Source organism: Elephas maximus, chromosome 6 (assembly GCF_024166365.1).
Source record: "Elephas maximus indicus isolate mEleMax1 chromosome 6, mEleMax1 primary haplotype, whole genome shotgun sequence".
In the NCBI taxonomy this organism is placed as follows: domain Eukaryota; kingdom Metazoa; phylum Chordata; class Mammalia; order Proboscidea; family Elephantidae; genus Elephas; species Elephas maximus.
In genome coordinates this window covers 15,481,905-15,504,015 of record NC_064824.1, presented here as the reverse complement: position 1 = coordinate 15,504,015, position 22,111 = coordinate 15,481,905, and the positions used below count along the sequence as shown (strand labels likewise).

The following is a 22,111-nucleotide window of genomic DNA, read 5'->3' as shown; positions in this document are numbered from 1 at the left end:
ATTCTCCTGCCGAGCGGCTGATAAGTTCAAACTGCTGACCTTGGTTAGCAGGCACTTAACCACTGCACCACCAGGGCTTCTTCCTTTTTGGCTGTTGTGTGCTGTGCAGTTCATTTTGATTCATAGTGACCCTGTAGGACAGGGTATAACTGCCCCATAGGGTTTGGTAGGCTGTAATCCTAATGGGAGCAGATCACCAGGTCTTTTCTCCCTTGGAGCTGTTGGGTCCTTTTGACTAGACCCCCCATTTCTTCAAGCCCTTCTTATACTCAAGTACAGGTACTACTCGTCATTTCTTTCTTGGTTATTGTATTTTCCCATTTCTCCAAGGAGCTCTAGTTTCTTTTGGTAGAAAAATGGTGTTTGTAAACCAAGACTTTGGTGTTAAGTAAATATTGGAGCGCTACATATACTCAGTTTCCAAAGTGTGTATTGCTGCTGGATTGTCTTTACTTTTAGGCCCTTTTCAGTGGTCAGAGCTAGGAAACTTGTTTTAAAAAAATCGTCAGTTTATACTGGTATTTAAAATTCCAATTTAAAGTTAACATCATTGGGATTTCCTACAATAAAATGGATTAAAAAATTATAATACGGGTATTATTATTTACAGTAAATGTATTGTGTGCAACTGATTTTTTTCAGTGCCCTTTTCGCCTATAGTGTATCTTACTAAAGATAACTAGTCAGAGAACTGTAATCAAAAGTTACTTGAAAGTGCACTTTTTTTTCCTGTTTAGTTATTTTATCTATTTGATATGAAGTTTGTTTTTGTTTGTGTTCATTGTTAAGGTTTGCTTTTTTCTTTTTTAAGCTTTTAAAATATGTTAGGTATTTACATAATTTAAAATTAAAACTATATTCAGAGAGCACTAAAGTCGTGCTTCCATCTCTAAGTGCTCTCTCCCTGTTCTCACTCACCTCTTGTGTGTGTGTAATATATACACATACATATATTAATTTTTGTTTTCCCTTTCTTAACAAAAAAGTGGCATACTGCATAATACACTAATGTACCTTGTTCTACCAAACAATGTACTGTCGTGTATTCACTCACTTGCCATTATGGTCTAAAGAGGACATATTTAAGAATGAATGGGAAAGCTATTAATAGTTCCTACAGGACAACAGGCATAAGTTCGGGTTCTCCTGGTCAAACTTGGACATACAGTCACCCTACAATTTTTTTGTTTTTAACGGAGTTCTTAGTTTTTTTTAATTTATTTTATTATTGTTGTTGTTGAGAATATACACCAGTCCAAAAGTTTTTACATGTACAGTTCAGTGACACTGATTACATTCTTCAAGTTGAGTCAAATTGGTTTTTTCCCCATTCTTTGGGTGCAGTGGCTTTTAATCATTGTTCTTATGCTTCCGCCTAAGCTGTAGCTCATTATACAGATATAAGACTAGAAATAGTACTAAGGCATTAAAAACCCACTAGTAAGGCTAATTTCTGTAGAATTGGCATACGTTTAAAATCTATGATTTGCTTGTTTCTTCTCATGATTTATGTTCCTTTATGGAGCTTTTCCCAGGTAAGTCTTGATTCCAATTTTGATAACTGATTGCAGATGTTTTTATCATTCTAGTAATAACAGCCCCCCTGCTCGTTAAAAAAAAAGAGTACTATATATTTTAAAACTTTGCCTTTATAATATAGTAATATTATAGTTCTGCAGATACTCAGTTATGAAAGTTAGATATTCATAGCTTTGCTAAAAAGCTTTAGTGCAAGAGCTATACCAGTAAGGTTTCATAGTACATTAACCATTTTGGTGTGGATGTGCTCTGTATACTGTCATGATTACTTTTGGAAAACTTCTAAAGTAAGTACAAGCTTTGTAAAACACAGTTTTCAATCAGTTTCATATTCAGTAATACCTAGACTCCAAATTAAACTCATTCTGAATCAGGCCAAGTTTAGTTTACAAAAACAAGCTTTATGAATTCTGTGCCTAGAACTAGAGGCACAGAAGAAGTGGGATGGTTAATTTTTTTTTTTTCATTTTTGAAGAGAGGGATTTTCATTTTTGTCAAACATTTGTGATTTGAGCTATGAAGCCATAATTTTAATACAATTACTGAATTCCTTAAAATATGCCATTTGAGGTTTAGGAAACACTTGACCATATCAACTTCTCTACCTGTAGTCGTCCCTGAATGTGAAATGTGAATTGAAAGTGAAATGTTAACTATGTCGTTTTTAAATTGTTTACAGTTCTTTCATTTCTTCCCATTTTACTCAGAAGTACTGTCCTCTTAGATATGCCTGAAAATACCAGAAACTTTTCAAGTGTGTTTATGTATAGAGAAACAGTAACTCTTTGGTGGTTTTGATTTGTAGAAAGAGGATATTCTTTTTCAGAATTTTGTCAGCAACTCCAATTTCCACAGATGTGATGAGAGCACTCTGGGACTGCTGATTATATTCCCCGCAGTCTACCTTTTCATCTCTGTTTCAGGACTTACAAATGCTCAGTTACAGCTTGCCTCATCTTCAGGCAATCTATTAGGAGTTTCAGTAGCGTTGATCTTTGTCGTAGGAACTTCTACATGAATCTGGACTTAGTGGAACCGGCCTAGCCTTCATTTCCATTTCTTCATCCTTCATGTGCACATGATATTTCCATCTTAATGCATTTTGGGTAGCTTCTTTTTCAAAGGTGATTAAGTGCTTATCTTTTTTTTTTTTTAATGCTGCTGTACTTTAGGTGAAAGTTTACAGTGCAGATTTGTTTCTCATTCAAAAACTTATACACAGTTTGTTTTGTGACATTGGTTGCAATCACTGCAGTGTGTCAGCACTCTTCCCCTTTCCAACTTGGCTCCCCATGTCCATCTCCCCTGGCTTCCTGCCTCCTCCTGCCTTTTTGCCATTTCTCTTGGGCAGATGTTGCCCGTTTCTCCTGGGCAGATGTTGCCCATTTGGTCTCATATACTTGACTGAAGTAAGAAGCACGTTCCTCACGTGTGTTACTGTTTTACAGGCCTGTCTAATCTTTGGCCAAAGGTAGATTTCAGGAGTGGCTTCAGTTCTGAGTTAGCAGGATGTCTGGAGGACATAGTCTCGGTGGTTCCTCCAGTCTCTTGTTGGACCAGTAAGTCTGGTCTTTTTTTTGTGAATTTGAATTTTATTCTACATTTTTCTCCATCTCTTTCCCGGACCCTCTACTGTGATCCCTGTCAGAGCGGTTGGGCGTGGTAGCTAGGCACCTTCTAGTTCTTCTGGGCTCAGGCTGGTGGAGGCTGTGGTTCATGTGGCCCGTTCGTTAGTCCTTTGGACTTATCTTTTCCTTTCTTTCTTTTTTTTTTTTTTTTATTCTCCTTTGCTCCAGACTGGATGGGGCCAATAGATGTATTTTAGGTGGCCGCTCACGAGCGTTTGACTTTTATTGTTCGTAAGGAACTTGCAAACTCACTTGCATTGAGTAGGAGATATTTAAACACTGGCTGTCATTATCAGGACTCTCTATGGATGTGCGTTTTATCCTTCAGGAATATTAGTCTAGAAGTCTCTGGTGGCCTCTTATAACTCAGTTTCAAGTTTTTGGGTCTCTTCCTTTAGCTGAATATTTTCCTTTGTAATTTCACTTTTTAAATCTTCCATAAATTCTTTTTTTTTTTTTCAGTTTCGTAAGTTTATTTTGTCAGACATTTTAATTGATGATATAGTTTTATACCAAATAAAAACAATCGAAAAAGTATAAGAAGACTAGGAAGAAAGCTTGATGATCTGCTTCTGAAAGTCGTCGTTGTTGTTGTTAGGTGCCTTTGAGTCGGTTCCTGGTTCTCAGTGCTCCCTGTGTATAACAGAATGACCCTGGGTACAACAGAACAAAACGTTGCCTGGTCCTGCGCCATCCCCATGGTCACTGCCATGCTTGAGCCCGCTGCTGTAGCCACTGTGTCAATCCATCTCGTTAAGAGTCTTCATCTTTTTCATTGACCCTCTACCTTACCCAGCATGATGTCCTTCTCCAGGGACTAGTCTCTCCTGATAACACGTCCAAAGTACGTGAGACAAAGTCTTGTCATCCTTGCTTCCAAGGAGCATTCTGGCTGTATTTCTTCCAAGACAGATTTGTTCATTCTTCTGGCAGTCTGTGGTATATTCAGTATTCTTCACCAACTCCATGATTCAAAGGCATCAGTTCTACTTCTGTCTTCTGTTTTCATTGTCCAACTTTGGCATGCATATGGGGCGATTCAAAATACCGTGGCTTGGGTCAGGCACACCTAAGTCCTTAAAATGACACCTTTGCTTTTTAATAGTTTAAGGAGGTCTTTTGCAGCAGATTTGCCCAATTTAATATGTTGTCTGATCTCTTGACTGCTGCTTCCGTGAGAGTTGATTGTGGATCCAAGTAAAATGAAATCCTTGAGAGCTTCATTCTTTTTTCCATTTAATCATGATGTGGCTTATTGGTCTAGTTGTGAGAAAACAAAAATTCTGAAAATTAGCCAGTGTAATCCTGTGGATCACACAGAATACTGTCTGATATAGTACTGGAAGATTAGTTACTAGGTTGGAAGGCACTAAAAATATACAGTGACCACAACAATGGACTGAAACATAACAGTGATCGTGAAGATGGCCCAGGACCGGACGGCATTCCACTCTGCCATACATGGGGTCACCATGAGTCAGAACCAGCTCAGTGGCAACCAACGACAATAAACTTGTTTGAAATCCCATTATTTGGAGATACCCATGATTAATATTCATATATTAATGTATATTTATGGTATATCATATATGCTTTCTCTTCCATAAATTCTCTTTCTGGCCAGTGCTCCTTAAGAGCATGTTTTGTGTTGTCCTTCTTAGCCTCTCTGATCGGTCCTGCAGGATGACTCTTCTCACCCCACTCCAAACCAGGCAGTGGAATTTTAATGAAATAAGTAAGAGAAAAAGGGGTAACATACTTTGTTGGTCCCTCATTTTTTTTTTTGAGGCTACCAAGATGAGCCTTTTTTCTGAGCCTTGTGAAGCATTAGAATCTAATACTTTGGAGTCTGTGTAATAACTGGCAGTATCTCATGTTATAATCTTAACGTTGTTTACCTTGTCAGAGATATGTGTCTGTAGGTAGTTTTACAACTTTTAAAGCAGAATTTAAAATTTGTCTAAGAAGGTGTACTGCATCTGCACAGCGAGATAAAACTACCAGCTAAGATTGATTTTGAACTAATTTTATTATTTTTTAATAACAACTTTATGAGGTATAATTCATATGCCATAAAATTCATCTCGTTCAGGTGTACAGTTCAGTGGTGTTTAGTATTTTCACAAAGTTTTGCAGCTGTCACCGCTGTAAAGGCCCAGAACTTTTTCATTCTCCGAATAGGAACTCCATACCCATTAGCAGTTACTGACCCAGCTGCTGGTGACAACTAATCTACTTTCTGTCTCTATGAATTTGCCTGTTTTGGACATTTTATATAAATGGAATCAGACAATATGTGGCCTTTTATGTCTGGCTTTTTTCAGTAGGTCAGTCCTCGAATTATGAATGAGTTCCATTTCTAAGTCTGTCTTTAGGTCGAATTTGTATGTAAGTCGAATTTGTATGGTTCGTATCTAACCTCAGTCAAATGTTTATCTTAGTATATAGTAAAGAGTGTACCTTTCTATGCATAAAAAACATTAAAGAAACACTTTCAGATACACTAAAACATCTTTAACGTAATAAAAAAATAATAACGTTTTGGATGTGGGTCACAAAGTAGTACCTCTTTGTTATTACGAACCATTGTATGTACCTAGAATTTTAATATGACAGACTTTATGGAAGTTGGTTTATTACCATGGGTTGTACGTAAGTAATGTGGGGACTGTCTGTACTTAATTTATATTTTTTGCTGAATTACATTCTGTTGTATGGATGTAACACATTTTGTTTGTCATTCATCAGTTGATGGACGTGAAATGTCTTCACTTTTTTGCTGTTATGGATTATGTTATTCTGAACATTTGTGTACAGGTTTTTATATGAACATAATGTTTTTATTTCTCTTGCATATGTATGTACCTAAGAGTGAAATGACTGGGTTTTGTGGTAGCTCTGTGTAACATTTTCGGGAACGTGCAGAATGTGTTTTTTCCCTAATCGGTTGTTATCATTTTATGTTTTCACCAGCAGTGTATGAGAGTTCCGGTTTCTCCACATCCTTCCCACTACTTGTTATTTCCATCTTTTTGATTATAGCCATCATAGTGGGCGGGATGTGGTCTCTCATTGTTTTGATTTGCGTTTTGCTGATGACTGATGATGCTGAGCATCTTTTCATGTGCTTATTGGCTATTTATCTACCTTCTTTGAAGAAGTGTATTCAGATCCTCTGGAAACCCTGGTGGCATAGTGGTTAAGTGCTACGCCTGCTAACCCAAAGGTTGGCAGTTCGAGTCCACCAGGCGCTCCTTGGAAACTCTGTGGGGCAGTTCTACTCTGTCCTATAGGGTCGCTATGAGTCGGAATCGACTTGACGGCAACCAGTTTTTGGTTTTGATATTCAGATCCTCTGCCCATATTTTAATTGGATTATTTTAGATGCAGGTCCCTTTTCAGCAATATGATTTTTGGAAATTTGTTCCCATTTTGTGGGTTTTCTTTTCACTTTTTTGATGTTCTCTACTTTATTTTTCTCTTGTTGATGACACCTTTTTGGTGTCATATCTAAGAGGGTTTTTGCCTACTCCAGGGTCATGAAAATTTACTCCTATATTTTCATCTAAGTTATTTTGCTTTATAGTCAATTAATATGTAACGTAAAAAAAATGTACTGTAGTCCATTTAAATTTCACTTATAGTAAAAATAGGTTTATAAAAACAAATATAACATTTTTATATATTTACTGGAATTAGCAGTTGGTCAGCAATTAATTTTCTTAACAAGAATATGCATTTATGTCCATGGATATAAATATGAACATAAGTGTGACTTCATGTTTAGAAAGCTTTAGTTTTGGGTTTAATAAGAGCAATTTTACATAACTGTCCTGAACTTGTAAGGAAAGGTTCAAGTCAAAAATAACTAAGGATATGTATTTCACTGGTGAGTTTTTTTTTTTTCCTTTTCACTTTGTCTTTAGACATTTGGTTAACTTTCGGTTCATTGCTTCTCTAATAATTACTGTACTTTTGCAATCCAGGCTGACTTGTTTGGGAGGAATCTAAATGTTAAAACAGTATGTGTCATGAGATAATTAAAAGGCTTCGTAAATCCCAGATATACCGAGCAACTAGTTAGTTAGGCTGTTAGACAAATGTGGATAATAGAACTAGAAACTGAAAACCGCTGTTCCAAAATCAAGAAACTCTGAAAAGCCATTTGATGTTGTTGACCAGTAGGAATTGGCAGATTTGAAATATTCATGACCAGCCCTTTAGGACTGTATTCTTGGGAGTGATCATTTTTTTGTGTGTTGTGCCAAGTGCTTTTACCTTTAGTTTTAGTTTGTAAGACAGGTTTAAAAATGATCTGAAAGAAATTTGGAAAATGCATCCCTGCTCTCATGTCGTCCTTGTGTGGTGCCAGTGGTTTGTCCTTGGCTATTGTCAGAGTTTGGCGCTTTGAATCTACCCAGTGCTGCTGTGGGAGAAAGGCCTGGTGATCGACTTCGGTAAGTCAGTTCAGACTCACAGCGATCCTGTAGGACAGGGTAGAACTGCTCCATAGGTTTTCCAGGGAGCAGCTGGTGGGTTTGAGCTGCCAGTCTTCTGGTTAGCAGCTGAGAGCTTAACCGCTGCACCACCAGGGCTCTTCTGTGACATCACAGTCATTCTAAACCTCGTGGAGTGCAGCTTCACTCTAAAACATGTGGAATTGCCGTGAGTCAGGGTCGACTTGATGGCCGCGAGTTTGGTTTTTGGATTTTACAGATTTAGTCTCTCGGTGTAATCTTGAAATTATAGAATTCTTTTACTTGTTGTTAGGTGTCGTCCAGTCGATTCTGGCTCATTTTAACACCATGTGGCAGAGTCGAACTGCCCCGGAGGTTTTCTTGGCTGTGATCTTTATGGGAGCAGATGGCCAGGTCTTTCTGCTGCAGCGCTGCTGGATGGGTTCAAATTGCCAGCCTTCCGGTTAGCAGTAGAGTGCTTAATCATTTGCACTACGAGGGCTTCTTCATCTTACTTTTATTGTTCTGTGCCATGGAGCTGACTCTGATACATGCCTCATAGGGTTTTCTAGGCTGTAAGTCATTACAGGAACAGACTGCCAGGTCTTTTCTCCTGTGGAGCTGCTGGTGGGTTCGAACTACAGACGTTTTGGTTAACATCCGAGTGCTTACCAATTGCACCACCAGGCCTCCTGTTTTACTTCTAGAAGCTGTCAAATCTAGACTCTTTAATTTGAAGATAAGATAAACCCAGGTCACCTGAATCCCGGTTTAGTGTTCTTTTCTCCATCTTTACAAAATCAAAACATTTCGTAGTATAAGTTGGAAGGGCTTTTTGGTTCATTGTCTTTAAAAGAGAGCTAAAATTATGTTAACTATATAGCCAGAAAAATCTGAAATAAAAAAATCTTCCATCAGAAATCAAGAGAACATGTTAATTGTTTTGTGGTCCTGGAGTTGTCATATCTAGCTTTGTTCGATTACCAACTAGGGCTTTGGTTTATTTTTATTTTAGTAACCTTTGGTTTAATGATTTTCAGCCTTTAAATATGCCAGATAATCCTGGGATGTAGCAAAAAAATTTATTGTGCTTTCGGTGAAAGTTTACAGAGCGAATTAGTTTCTCATTAAACAATTGATACACAGATTGTTTTGTAAAATTTGTTGCCAACCCTGTAATGTGTCAGCACTCTCGCCTTCTTGACCTCCTGTTCTCCATTTCCGCTCTTCCAGTTTCCTGTCCCTTCCTGCCTTTGCTTTTGGGCTGATGTGCCTATTTAATCTCATACACATGGTTGAACTAGTACATATGTTATTGTTTGTTTTATAGGCCTGTCTAATTTTGGCTGAAGGGTGAGCTTCAGGAGTGACTTCAATACTGAGTTAAAAGGGTGTCTGGGGGCCATACTCTTGGGGTTTCTCCATTCTCTGTCAGACCAGTAAGTGCGGCCTTTTTTTTTGTGAGTTTGAATTTAGTTCTAAGTTTTTCTCCCGCTCTGTCTGGGACCTCTCTATTGTGATCCTTGTCATTGTAGTCGGTGGTGGAAGCCGGGTACCATCTAGTTGTTCTGGGCTCAGTCTGGTGGAGGCTGTGTTAGTTGTGGTCCATTTGAACTAATCTTTCCCTTGTGTCTTTGGTTTTCATTTTCCTTTGCACCTTTTTTTTTTAAAGTAAATTTGTAGGGTTATTTTAAGAATTAGAGAGTTAGCCTTAAAATGTCCAAGTGTCTAGATACCAAATGTCCAGCACAGTGCCTCCTTCATAACGCATCAGGTGCTGAAGTACTCAGGTATTTTTATAGGGCATTATTAAGGAGTTTCTCACTCACATTTCCTACCTATGATGTTCATTTCCAACTTAATTTTTACATCACTTTTGTGCTAAGAGTAGATGTTTCCAGTTCTACGTCTGAACATGTCCGTAGTTACACAGTTAGTGGCATTACTTTTAAGTTATTTATTCATTCGCTCAAATAGGCACTATATGCATGCATTTAAAAAAACAAAAATAAAATGTGCAAGAGGATATACAGTGGCTTGTCTTCTTCCTGAGGCTGTTCTCCAGTCCCGTTTTTGTCTGTCCACTAGCCACTGTGGTTATCAGTTGCTTGTGAATTCTTCCAGACATTTTGGGTTATATATTGCAAATGTAGGATTACTACAAGTCTGATGGAAGCTCTATACTTTCTTCTCAGGAAAAAATGTAAATATACACATAAAATTTTACGTGCATTTTCAGGGTGGGGGCGGTGTCATTGAACTCTTTTTGCCCATCTGTACATCCATAGACCTTGCCGTCTTCAGGATGGCGAGATTGGCCTAACAGGCATTTCAGGACCCAGCTCCAGCCGATCCACTTGGATTTTCAGCTTCATTTTCTGCTGCTCCTTGTTCTTGTCACTCTGTCCATGAGCCATTTTTGAAGATTCATTATTTCTCTTTTACTGCCGCTTGCTGTTTTCTTTGCCTGGTATTGCCTACTTTTCCTTTTTCCACCTGGTGTACCCCTTCTTTTTTCACTTCATGTGCTAGTTCATCTGAAACTTTTCTGTTCTATATCTTCACCGCCCTCTTGTGACCTCTTGTATTCATAACACTCCCTCCTCTAGCATTTTGTACATACTTTCTCATAGCCCTTTGCCCTGTTCTGCTATAAATATTTGCATGTCTTAAGATTTTTTTCTTATTGTGGCATACATATACACATACGTTTACTAATTCAACAATTTTTAAAAATACTGTTTTATTCTATTTTTGGTGAAAATTTAGCCAGTTCAACAACTTTTACACGTACTGTTCAGTGACATTGATTACATTCATCATGTTGTGCAACCATACCACTATCCTTTGCCAAATTATCCTGCCACCACGAACAGAAACTCAGTGCCTGCTAAGCAGTGACTCCCTATTTCCTCCTTACTCTCACCCCTGATAACTGCTAATAAGCTTTGGTTGCTATCATTTGCCTGTTTCATATAAATGGAATCATGCAGTATTTGTCCTTCTGTGACTGACTTATTTCACTAAGCATAATGTTGTCAAAAGGAGCCCTGATGGCGCAAGCGGTTAAGTGCTTGGCTGCTAACCATAAGGTTGGTAGTTTGAACACACTCAGTGGCTCTTCGAGAGAAAGACCTGGCAATCTGCTTCCATAAGGATTACAGCCAAGTAAACCGTGTGGGGCAGGGGCTCTGTCACAGGGAGTTGCTATGAGTCGGAATAGACTCTACTGCGCCTAATGACCATAACATTCCTTATCACCTTTTTTTTTTTTTTTTTTAAACCTCCTAGGTTTGGTGAGCTCTTCAAACAATTCTCCAGTTTTTTTTCTTGGGCAACATGTAAGAACTTTTGTTCTTTTTTCTTTCTAGGTTGATTCAAAGACTTTCTAACTCTCTAGCTTTTCACTGTTTCTAGGATCCTGGCACAAGAACAGTACTACTCAAGATCCCATCCACTGACCAGCAGTGTCACTGGAGGTCTTAGAAATGTACGCTTTTGGGTCCAACTCCAGATCTGCTAAATGAGAATCCTTAGGATGGGGCCTGTGAATCAATTTTAACCAGCCCTTTAGGTGGTTATGCTGTGTACTAGTTTGACATGTACGGCTGTAGATTGTTCTCCCTCATTTTATCCATGCTGAGAGTCTGCTACATATTAATTGGCTAATTAGACTTTTGTAATTGTTATTACAGGAGATCCTTTATTTCCATGCTAATTGATAGGACATATGTCTTCGCATAGTGATTCCCTTCTCAGGACTCAGGTTGTTCTAAGATAGAACTTCCCAGTTTTTTAAAAAAAATAATTTCTTCCACTTTTTAGTTTCACAGTTACACATTTTCATTTTGCTGGTAAATTTACATTCAGAAGTGGATCCATGGTTTATTCCTTTTTTTCTATTCAGTTTTATTGTTTATTTAAAACTACCTATATTCCAGGCTCCTATAGGGTCGCTATGAGTCGGAATTGACTTGATGGCAGTGGGTTTGGTTTGGTTATACTCCTGGCTAATGTCTGAGTGTTGTACCATTATTTAAAAATGATCATTATTTAAAATTGGTCGTTATTTAAAAATGACTTCTGTTCCTTTTCACTTTAGGACATTTTTATAGAGCTCCCTAAGGAAGAAGTACTCAGTTGCAAACCAAGTCTCTGTGCTCCTCAGATCTAATTTAGGACTATTTTAAACCACCATTTGCTTTCTCTGTCCAGGCGTTTTTATACATTAAGACAGGTTTCTTGATGAACAGTTATGAGGGCTGTTACAATAAATGCCACTGTTAAAGTTATTCCGGAGAATGATTATTTCTTTAGGTATCTCATGGGTTGTTCTCCCATATCCACATGGTGATTTTGTATGTGCCACACACATCTTCAGTATTTTAAATTAGACCATCCCTAGTATAACCTTCAGGTTTGGTCAAAATCTTTTTAACTTTCTCGCTGTGATACAGAAACAGACAAAAGTTATTGCTGTTCTGTGAGCAAATATTCTTTATTATCGTATTTTTATTAACTTTTTTGAAATAATTTTACACTTAGAGAAAATTTGCAAAACATTTTAAGTTTTAAAAAAGTTTCGTTTTTTTTCTTGCATTTCATGATCTTGACACTTTTGAAAGGTACTTAATTATTTTGTAGACTATTTCTCAATTTGAGTTTGTCCTGTTTTCTCATGATTAGATTAAGCTTATGCATTTTCGGCAGGAATGTCACAAAAGTGGTGTCGATATATCTTATTACTGATGATGTAAACCATGAACACTGGATTAAGATGGTGTCTGCTGGTATATAGTTACTATTTTTTTTCCTTTGTAACTAATAAGTATTTAAATACCCTGTTTCTTCCCAAACGTTGGCCCACTAATTTTAGTATCCATTGGTGGAGCCCACTTGCAGCAGTTATTACTGTGATGTTCCAGTGTTATTTTTCTATTGGCATATCATTTAACGTCTGTTACAATTTTTATATATGCCAACACTCAACTACTAACCGAATGGTTGGTGGTTCAAACTCATCCAGAGGCTCTTTGGAAGAAAGGCCTGGTGGTCTTCTAAAGTTCGCAGTCTTGAAAACCCTATGGGATGTAATCCTACTCTGCACACATGGGATTGTTATGAATTGGAATTGACAGCAACTGGTGGGGGCGGTGGTGTGTCAAACTCTATGCAAGACATTGAGAAGTGGATTAAAAACATTTAGCCCTGGCTTACAAGGAGTGTATAGTTTAGATGGAAAGACAGGCATGTACTTTTTATCAGTGTGATACATACTTTCTAGGATTATGTATAGTGAGTATAAAGACTGCTGATCCAGAAAAAGCAAACCTGTTGCCATCGAGTTGATTCTGACAGCAAACCTAGCAGAGAGTAGAACCACTCCATAGGACTACCAAGGAGCAGCTGGTGAATTCCAACTGTTGACCTTTGGTTTGCAGCTGAGCTCTTAATCACTGTGCAACCAGAGCTCCAAAGACTGCTGATAAATATGCCTAAATTTACAAAAATAATCGAGAATATCCTTGTCAAAGAGCAAGTACACGCACTCTGTCAAAATGAAAGCAAAGGAATTTATTGGAGGCCAAGAGTTTGAACCAGGGACACACTGAGCCTCACAAAGTGAAACCCAGTGCTCTGGTAAACTGAAGGTGAACAGGTACATTTATATGGTGAAATTAGAGATTTATAATACAATTTTCTGGTTGGTGCTTAAGCATTTAGGGAAATGGAAGGCGGGATTACTTGAAGCGGGGAATTGAAGGGGATTGGTACAAAGTGTATTTATGGGTGACCTGGATTGGTTAATTTTCTTAACAGTGTAGGAATACATGATTATACCGTGTGATCATAGGACAATTACAGGACTTTTTTTCTGGAATATTCTTTTAAAATAGCTTTTTGAGCAAGATGTTTCCTGAGGGCTGCTTAGCAGGAGACTTCTGATAAGCCATTTATGTCAAGACCCTTTTTGGGAACATTCTTTCCACATCCTTAGCTTTACCACAGAGAAAGACATTTCCTGAATTATATGTTACAGTGGTGTTTTGCAGGGGCAGAGTGGAAAGTCACAAAGGTCAGGAGTTTGCATTCTCAGTGTAGAAATCAAACCTTTACTAACAAAATGGAGCCTGAACTCACACTTAAGCCTGTCTTTTTATTATAGTCAAACACCTTGATTTTGGAGCTCTCGTTATTCCCTCCTTTTGATCAAGGATTTCCATGGGCAACCTTTGATCATCATTATAAGAATGCTTTCTTCTGCATGGACTTAAAGAGATTATTCATCTTTTGTGTGTTAAATGACCACTTATTTAAAATAGGCTTTTACGACCCTGGATGCCATCACTTAGATAGCCAAGCACCATTGCTGACTTCCTTGCCATGCCATCTGCTTAGCATTTCTGCTTCTGTGATCTTTGATTATGGGGTTCAGAAGAAAGTAAGGGCACAATGGAAGAATAGCTTGACTATGTCAGAAGACTTTTTATGTCAGAAGACTAGTTTAAGGTTTGAGGTCCCTCCATCTTGTCAGCAAAATGAGTTTCGCCTGTATACATAATCCTTTTCATAGGGATCAGATTTTTTTTTTTTGAGTTAAAACATTGTAAGTAACTTTCATACAGCATTCGATTGTTCCAGTAAGAATTATAACAACAGTAAGCATCGTTAACCCAATTAGCAATATGGATGTAATCCAGGATCCTGTTCCGAAAGCTAAATAGCTAAAAATATCTAGGAAGGGGGACTTACACGTAGGAGGTAATTGAAGCCAAGTAGCATTTTGGTGAATTTGTCTGATGTCCTGTTCTACTTCTGAGGTGTTCAACTGCACATACTCATCCTTGCTGGGCTTGAATAAAATCAAGGGCAATTCTGTCATCTAATACAAGTTTAAAAATTTTTGTTGAGCTTCTATACTATTAGCAGGTGCATTGGTTCTTTGTAACAGACTACTAGACAAATTGTGAATAAGTTTCTCAAGTTCAGGGATACCAACAAGTGTACCTTGGAGGAATGCCCATCTGTCTTTGGGTCTGTCCATTTATAGGGTTTTCATAATCTCTTTTATGTTGGGTTAGTAGGTTTAATCTATCAGTACAGTGTAAGCTCTCATCATAAGAGTGGAGGCTTAATGGGACTCCAGGAATTCCCAGGGTGCATTGGCCATTCATGTTCCACCCGTCTGAGAACACAAAGCCTAAGCAAAAGGTTCAACACCATAGTATTTCCTCAAATAGGCTCATCCTCCACATAAAAACACATACCCAGGTGGTGTACAAGTAACTCCTTCTGTTGTCTGGTCATTAGGGAAAGGAATAGTCTGATTTGCTTGTTCAAGCCATCTTTCAGTAAAAGAGCCATTGCAGATGAACAGTTCTTGTAGCTCTGATTGTTTTCTAAGATGAAAGCAGGTTGGAGCTTTATGATTGTTTGTTTTACAGGAGTATACTTAAAAAAGAAAAAAAAACCCAGTCCTATTGCCCTTGAGTCAATTCCGACTCAGAGCGACCCTAAAGGACAGAGTAGAGCTGCCCCATAGACTTTCCAAGGAGTGCCTGGTGGATTTGAACTGCCAGCCTTTTGGTTAGCAGATGTAGCTCTTAATCATTGTCACCAGGGTTTCCAGGAGTCTACTAGGACTGTGTAATACTGATTGTTATTGATAAAAGGTACAGGGTGTCCATTAGAATAAGTAACCTTAGGGTGTGTTCAGACACAAGTGAGAGAAAAGTAAGGCATTAGAAGATAAGTATGGGAGCTAAGTGGATGCCATAGTTTGATGTGAATGGCTTGTTTGGCAGTGGCACTGGTATTGACAGTAGTGCTAGGTGTGAAACTAGTTAAAAATGGATAATACTAATGGATCAGAATTGTCATGTCCAGATTTTGGAATTTGATGACATATACAGCAGATTATGGGTACTAGCTGCTGACTAGGCTAATCTAACGAAAGCATTGCATGCCATGCATCAGTGGATTTCACAATACATAGTAAGAGAGCACTTACGAAAAGCTTCATAGTGTAGGAATATATAGGGCAAATATAAAAACAATCGCTATGATGAAACAAATTTCTCCTTCAGTTATTTGCATGGGAAAAAGATGTTAAAATGGGATGATACCAACAGTGTGCACTACAGCAACTAACATAAGAATAGCAGTGAGTATAAAACAAAGAGCAGATAGATCAACAGCCTGCTTATATGTTTTTCTTAAAGGCAGTACAAACCTAGCAACAGTAATAATCCAAGAAGTAGTAAAAGGACAGATACTAAAACACAGCAAAGCACAACATCGATAATGTGTTTGAGAAATTCTTACCAATTGATATATCCAAACTGGTAAAATAAGGGAACCTCAGGTGCAGTAAGTATCAAACAAAGTCCAGCAGTTTCAAGAGCTTGCATGAATTCTTGTTCTGTGGTCTTAGGAGGAGCCGTCTGCCTCCGGTGTCATCTGTTTCTGGCTACTTGGGCATTTATTCAGCTTTAGTTATTTTGTGGGTTTAACAGTACAAGTGGAATCAGTGGTAGCCTTCTTTAATTGAGATAGGGGGATCCAAGATTTAATTCCCTGCATTTTGGCAGCACAAGAATTAGTGAGAAGGACCAGATATGGGCCTTTCCAGCGAGGTTCAAGAGAATCTTTTAATTGATGTCTCTTCCAGTAAACGTAATCTGTAGGTAGAATGGAAGGTAATTTAGATATATCTAGTTTCTGATTATCAAAAGCTTCATCAGTGAAGCATTTCCTTTAGGATATTTAATTAAAATTTGGCAATATTTTTACAGACTGACTTGAATCAAATTAGATTTAAGTCCAAGCTGACCAATAGGGAGGACCACAGGTCATCCGGTGATAATCTCATGAGGCCTAAATGGTGTAGACCGTTGGTGTAGATTCAAAAGGGCAAGAGGGAGTACTTGCACCCAAGACAAATTGAGAAAGGTGGAAAGCTTGGCCAGCTGGGTTTTTATAATGCCGTAGTTCTTTCCACAAGGCCTGATAATTGTGGGTGGTAGGGGCAATGAAACCTCTGAAATATTGGAAATATCTTACATATATCTCATTATTTGTCCAGTGAGTGCCTGTATCATTGCAGAGTTTTGGGAGTTTCCCAGGTGAAGATAATGTTCTTAAGGCATTTCTTTGCTACAGAGGTTGCTGTGGCTTGACAGCTGGGAAAACCTTCGACCCAACGTGAAAATCTATAAATTGCTAACACAAATTTTATAACCATTGGAGGGTGGTAGCTGGATAATATCGATCTGCCACTTAACTGTGGGTCCTGAAGGTAAAGAACATCTTTCCAGGTGGGATCTTATAAAGTTTCCCTGAGTTAAATTTGAAGTAACAGCGCAATGTTTGATAACATGATCAGTGGCTTCCTGTCATGGTTTGAATTGTGTCTCCCAAAGATATGTGTCAACTTGGCTAGGCCATGATTCCCAGTATTACGTGATCGTCTACCATGTTATCATCTGATGTGATGATCCTATGTGTTATGAATCCTACTGCTATGATGTTAATAAGGCAGGATTAGAGGCAGTTATGTTAATGAGGCAGGACTCAGTCTACAAGATTAGATTGTGTTTTAAACCAATCTCTTTGGAGATATAAAAGAGAGAAGCGAGGAGAGAGACATGGGGACCTCATACCACCAAGAAAGTAGTGACAGGAGCAGAGTGCATCTTTTGTACCCAGGGTCACTGCACTGAGAAGCTCCTAGTCCAGGAGAAGATTGATGACAAAGGCCTTCTTCCGGAGTTGACAGAGAGAAAGACTCACCTTGGAGCTGACACCCTAAATTTGGACTTCTAGCCTGCTACACGGAGAAATAAACTTCTGTTTGTTGAAGCCGTGCACTTGTGGTATTTCTGTTATAGCGAAAACAAACAGAAAGCCAAAACCCTTTGCCTTCGAGTTGATTCTGACCCAGTGATCCTATAGGACATAGTAGAACTGTGGCATAGGGTTTCCAAAGAGCCGCTCGTGGATCTGAACTGCTGACCTTTTGATTAGCAGCATGATCACTTAACCACTATGCTACCAGGGCTCCTGTTACAGCAGCACTAGACAACTAAGATACTTCCCAAAAGTGCCTCCACTAATATTGGCTCAAAATTTCTGTCATCTTGGGTGGGAGTTCACATGTAATGCTTTCATCAGTGGAATTTGGAGGGACTTTGGAAGAACTGGGAGCCCTGGTGGCTTAGTGGCTAAGAGCTTGGTTGCCAGCCAAAAGGTTGGTGGTTTGAATCCACCAGCTGTTCCTTGGAGACCCCGTGGGGCAGTCCTATTCTGTCCTATAGAGTTGCTATGAGTCAGAATTGACTTGATGTCAATGGGTTTTTCATTTGGAAGAACCGAGAAGTCATTAGGTCTCATCCATATTACTAAAGTAGATTGCTGAGAACAATCATATCTTTTTTTTTTTTATAATAACTTTTATTAAGCTTCAAGTGAACGTTTACAAATCCAATCAGTCTGTCACATATAAGTTTACATACATCTCACTCCCTACTCCCACTTACTCTCCCCGTCTTGAGTCAGCCCTTTCAGTCTCTCCTTTCTTGACAATTTTGCCGGCTTCCCTCTCTCTCTATCCTCCCATCCCCCCTCCAGACAAGAGTTGCCAACACAATCTCAAGTGTACACCTGCTATAATTAGCTCACTCTTCCAATCATATCTTTTTGACGTAACAGTTTATTCTGCAGGGGCCAATAGTTGATTCGCATAAAGATGTTCAAAAGAAATCTCATTGGGAGGGCAATTTTCTGTTAGTAATTCAGCTGAATAATAGGAAAGATTCTTGTTATCATGATCATGACTTAAAATGCCTCGAATTACAGGTGCCAAAACAATATGAGGAGAACAAGTAGGGCAATAGGAAAACACATGATCTACAGCTGTAGAAAAATCTCCCCACCAGTATTTCTCTAAGGTTTGTATTATTTGGAAGCCCTGGTGGTGTAGTGGTTAAGTGCTACAGCTGCCAACCAACAGGCTAGCAGTTCAGATCCACCAGGCGCTTCTTGGAAACATCATGGGACAGTTCTCCTCTGTCCCATAGGCTCTCTATGAGTCGGCATTGACTCGACGGCAGTGGGTTTTGGTTGTATTATTTTGTCTCTAACTCTAGATGTTTACGTAAGTAATTTCCGACCACAGAGATATATAAACATCCTGTTAAAACAATATTCTTACTGGGTCTTATCCATAATTTGGTTTTCAAATCTTGGTGACAGCCAGCACCTTGCCAGCCTCTTGATTTCATCTTCAGAAGCTAAATATGGGTACTGAAAAAAGCAGCCCCGAGGCTATACGAGGATTAAATTTAGAAAGCATTTCTAATGCAATTTCCAGTGGAGGGGCTACAAATAGTTTAGTCATTTCACTATGTCCTTTCTTTTCATCCTGATCATGAGGTTTATTAAGATCATCATAATCACAAATAGGGATATTATTAATGGGAGGTGGCTGGGAAGCGGCCTGTTTAGCTGCTCTATTGGCTAGGTCATTTCCTTTTATTTCTTCAGTTTGGGAAACCCCCTTGGTTTGGTAAGCCTGGATTTTAATTACAGCAATCTCAGAGGGAGGTAAAAGGGCTTTTAAGATGTCTGCCACTAAGGGCCTTTTTTAATCTGGGTTCCAGAAGATGTTAGGCAGCTACTTTGTTTTCTGTAACGTACCAGAATCATTAATTACCCTGAATCAATTCCTCGGGTCCATATAAATATTTATCTACTTCCTAGAAGCCAATTTGCGAGTGCTCTTGGGTGCGAATCAATTTAGTTTGTTGAGGTGAAGCAACTTTAGAAAGGATGCTGCTTTCAAGAACTTCAGTAGAGGTGGTGACAGCATATTCTCCCTTTTAATGAGAACTGGTAGGGTAAGGTCTCAGATACAACCTTCTACAGATAAAATTAAATCTAGGTTAAGAAGTGGAGTTTCTTGTGAATCACCTCTACGAGTTAAAAGTTGGTCTGTCAAATCTAAACAATCATGAGGAGGATAGTCATCATCATTAAAAAAAAAAAAAAAATCATCATTAGGCAAAGTTAAAAAAGTAACCAGATTCAGACAAGCCATGGTGTGCATTCGAATATTAGAAGCTGCTAAAAGGAGGACTTCATAAGAAGTCAATCTGCTGGCTGAAAGATGGAGAGTTAAGGTGGAATTTAAAATAGGAGACACTGCATTAGGTACATAAACATCAAGAACATTTCCTAAGACTATATCTGCTGTGGCTTCTACTAATTTTGCTGTGGCAACAACTGCCCTAAGAAGGGATTAGTCCCTGGCAACTGAGTCCAGTTGCAAACTGTAATAACCAGCAGGTCTTTGTTGTCCCTCATGTTTCTTAGTGAGGATCCCTAAACCATTTCTGGATGCTTCATGCACAAAAAGGGAAAAGCCTAAATTATAATTAGGAAACCCTAAGGCTGGTGTATTTATCAGTGACTCTTAATTTTATGATGGCTTTCTTGCCATCTTTTGATAATTGGAAAGGTTCAGGTTCTAAAGTATTCAAATACTGGTAATGTAAAATTGGGGATCCAGGTTTTGCAACAGCCACAAGGTCAAGGAAATAACCTTCAAAAAAATTTTTTTTTTGGTAATGGGGACAGGATACACTAGGATGGTCTCTTTTCTCTTGGGGTCAATGGTAATCCCATTGACTGAAATTAAAACTAGTTGCTGTTGGGTCAGTTATGACTCCTGATGACCTTATAGGACAGAGTAGAACTGCCCCATAGAGTTTCCAAGGAGTGGCTGGTGGATTCAAACTGCTTACTTTTTGGTTAGCAGCCAAGCTCTTAACTACTGTGCCACCAGGTTTCCATTTAGATCTCCTAAATATTTGACTGACAGCTGGAGTAGGTGCAGCATTTCTTTAGAGGCCTTACAGCTACCATTAGCTAAGTGTTTTAGTAAAAGGATGTTTTTAGTACAGGTCTGATAAGAATTGGGACAGACTAGTAAGTCATCAACATACTATACTAAAGTAGAACCATGGGCAAATTGTAAAGGTTGTAAGTTGACATGCAAAATTTGAGAAAAGTAATGTGGGGTACTCACTGAAGCTTTGAGGCATCATGGTCCAAGTATATTATTGGCCTCTGCAAGTAAAGGCAAGCATATTGACTGTCAGGGTGTATAACCAAGAAAAACCAAACCCCCGTTGCCATCGAGTTGATTCTGACTTACGGCAACCCTATAGGACAGAATAGAACTGCCTCATAGGGTTTCCAGGGAGATGCTGGTGGATTCAAACTGCGGAACTTTTCGTTAGTAGCTGAGCTGTTAACAACTGTGCCACCAGGGCTTCATCGAGGTTTATAGAAATGCTGAAAAATACACTACAAAGATCAACTACTGTACAGTGAGTGGCCTCTGGAGGAACATTGGAAAGGAGTAAATGAGGATTTGGAACCACTGAAAATCTAGGAATTACAGTGCAACTAATGGCTCCCAAGTTTTGCACAAATCTCCAACTTTGGTTATAGGGTTTCTTAACAGGAAAAAATGGGTGTTACAGGGCTGGTGCATGGGATAATCAAACCCTTAGCAAGAAAACTTTGAATTATAGGACCAAGCTCCTCTTTGGCTTCCTTTTTCAAAGAATATTTGAGAAATTTTAGGCAAGGGCTGAGGTATCGGTTTGAATCTTTATTGGCTGACGTTACCGGCCCACATTTGTGGAAGTAGTGGCCCACGAGATCTCAGGAATGGAGGCAAGATCATCTAGAGGAGTGGGAGAGGCAAGGGGGACCGTTGCCTTGTAAAGGCAAGCTGAGCACCTGTAAATAGCAAGAAGCTTTCTCTGGTGAGGTTTCTTCAGCTTCTTTGTAACTGTCAGGGAGCTTGAATAATACTTCACCTTTTTCATTAAATTGTATATGGCAACTTCATTTTTAAATTTCTCCCCACTGAATTAACAGGGGTGTCTTTGCTAAGTAGAAAGGTATGTAAATCTACTTAGGCAGAAGGATATTGGAATGGGTTTAGAAGAAGTTAAAATTTGTTCTTGACTAGCAACCCCCACTACCTTAGATGTTTGGTACTCTGAGGTAGGGGCTTTTACAGACATGTAGGGTTAATGGCTGAGAGTGTAGCACCTGTGTCAATTAAAAATTTGCAAAGTTCTCCATTTACTTAAATTACAATTTCCCTTTGAGAATTTAAGGCTGTTCTTGTCCCTGGAGACCCTTCATTTTGTTTTCTTTTGGGTGGCATCTGAAAATAAATCACCTATTTTGTTCAACAATTTGATACAATTCTTTTATAAAGTGTGCAGACTATATATATTAATGACAGATTCCTGGTTTTAGCACCCCCAAATTTAGTGCCTCCAGAAACTTTAAACGTACCATAGTTGGGGGGCTGTACCGGTTGTAATTGCGAAGTCATCAGTGTATTGGTCTTAGAAGTTTGTTTAATTTCTAGAATTTGAGCTAGTTCATGAGCTAGAGTAGTAA

General features: G+C 38.7%; 1 protein-coding gene across 3 annotated transcripts in view; it reads left to right on the top strand.

Annotated features, from left to right (window-relative positions):
- The window catches only part of WDR33 (WD repeat domain 33), a 125,075-nt gene that overhangs the window by 6,288 nt on the left and 96,676 nt on the right, over window positions 1–22,111 (top strand). The gene's annotated exons all lie outside the window — the stretch shown is intronic.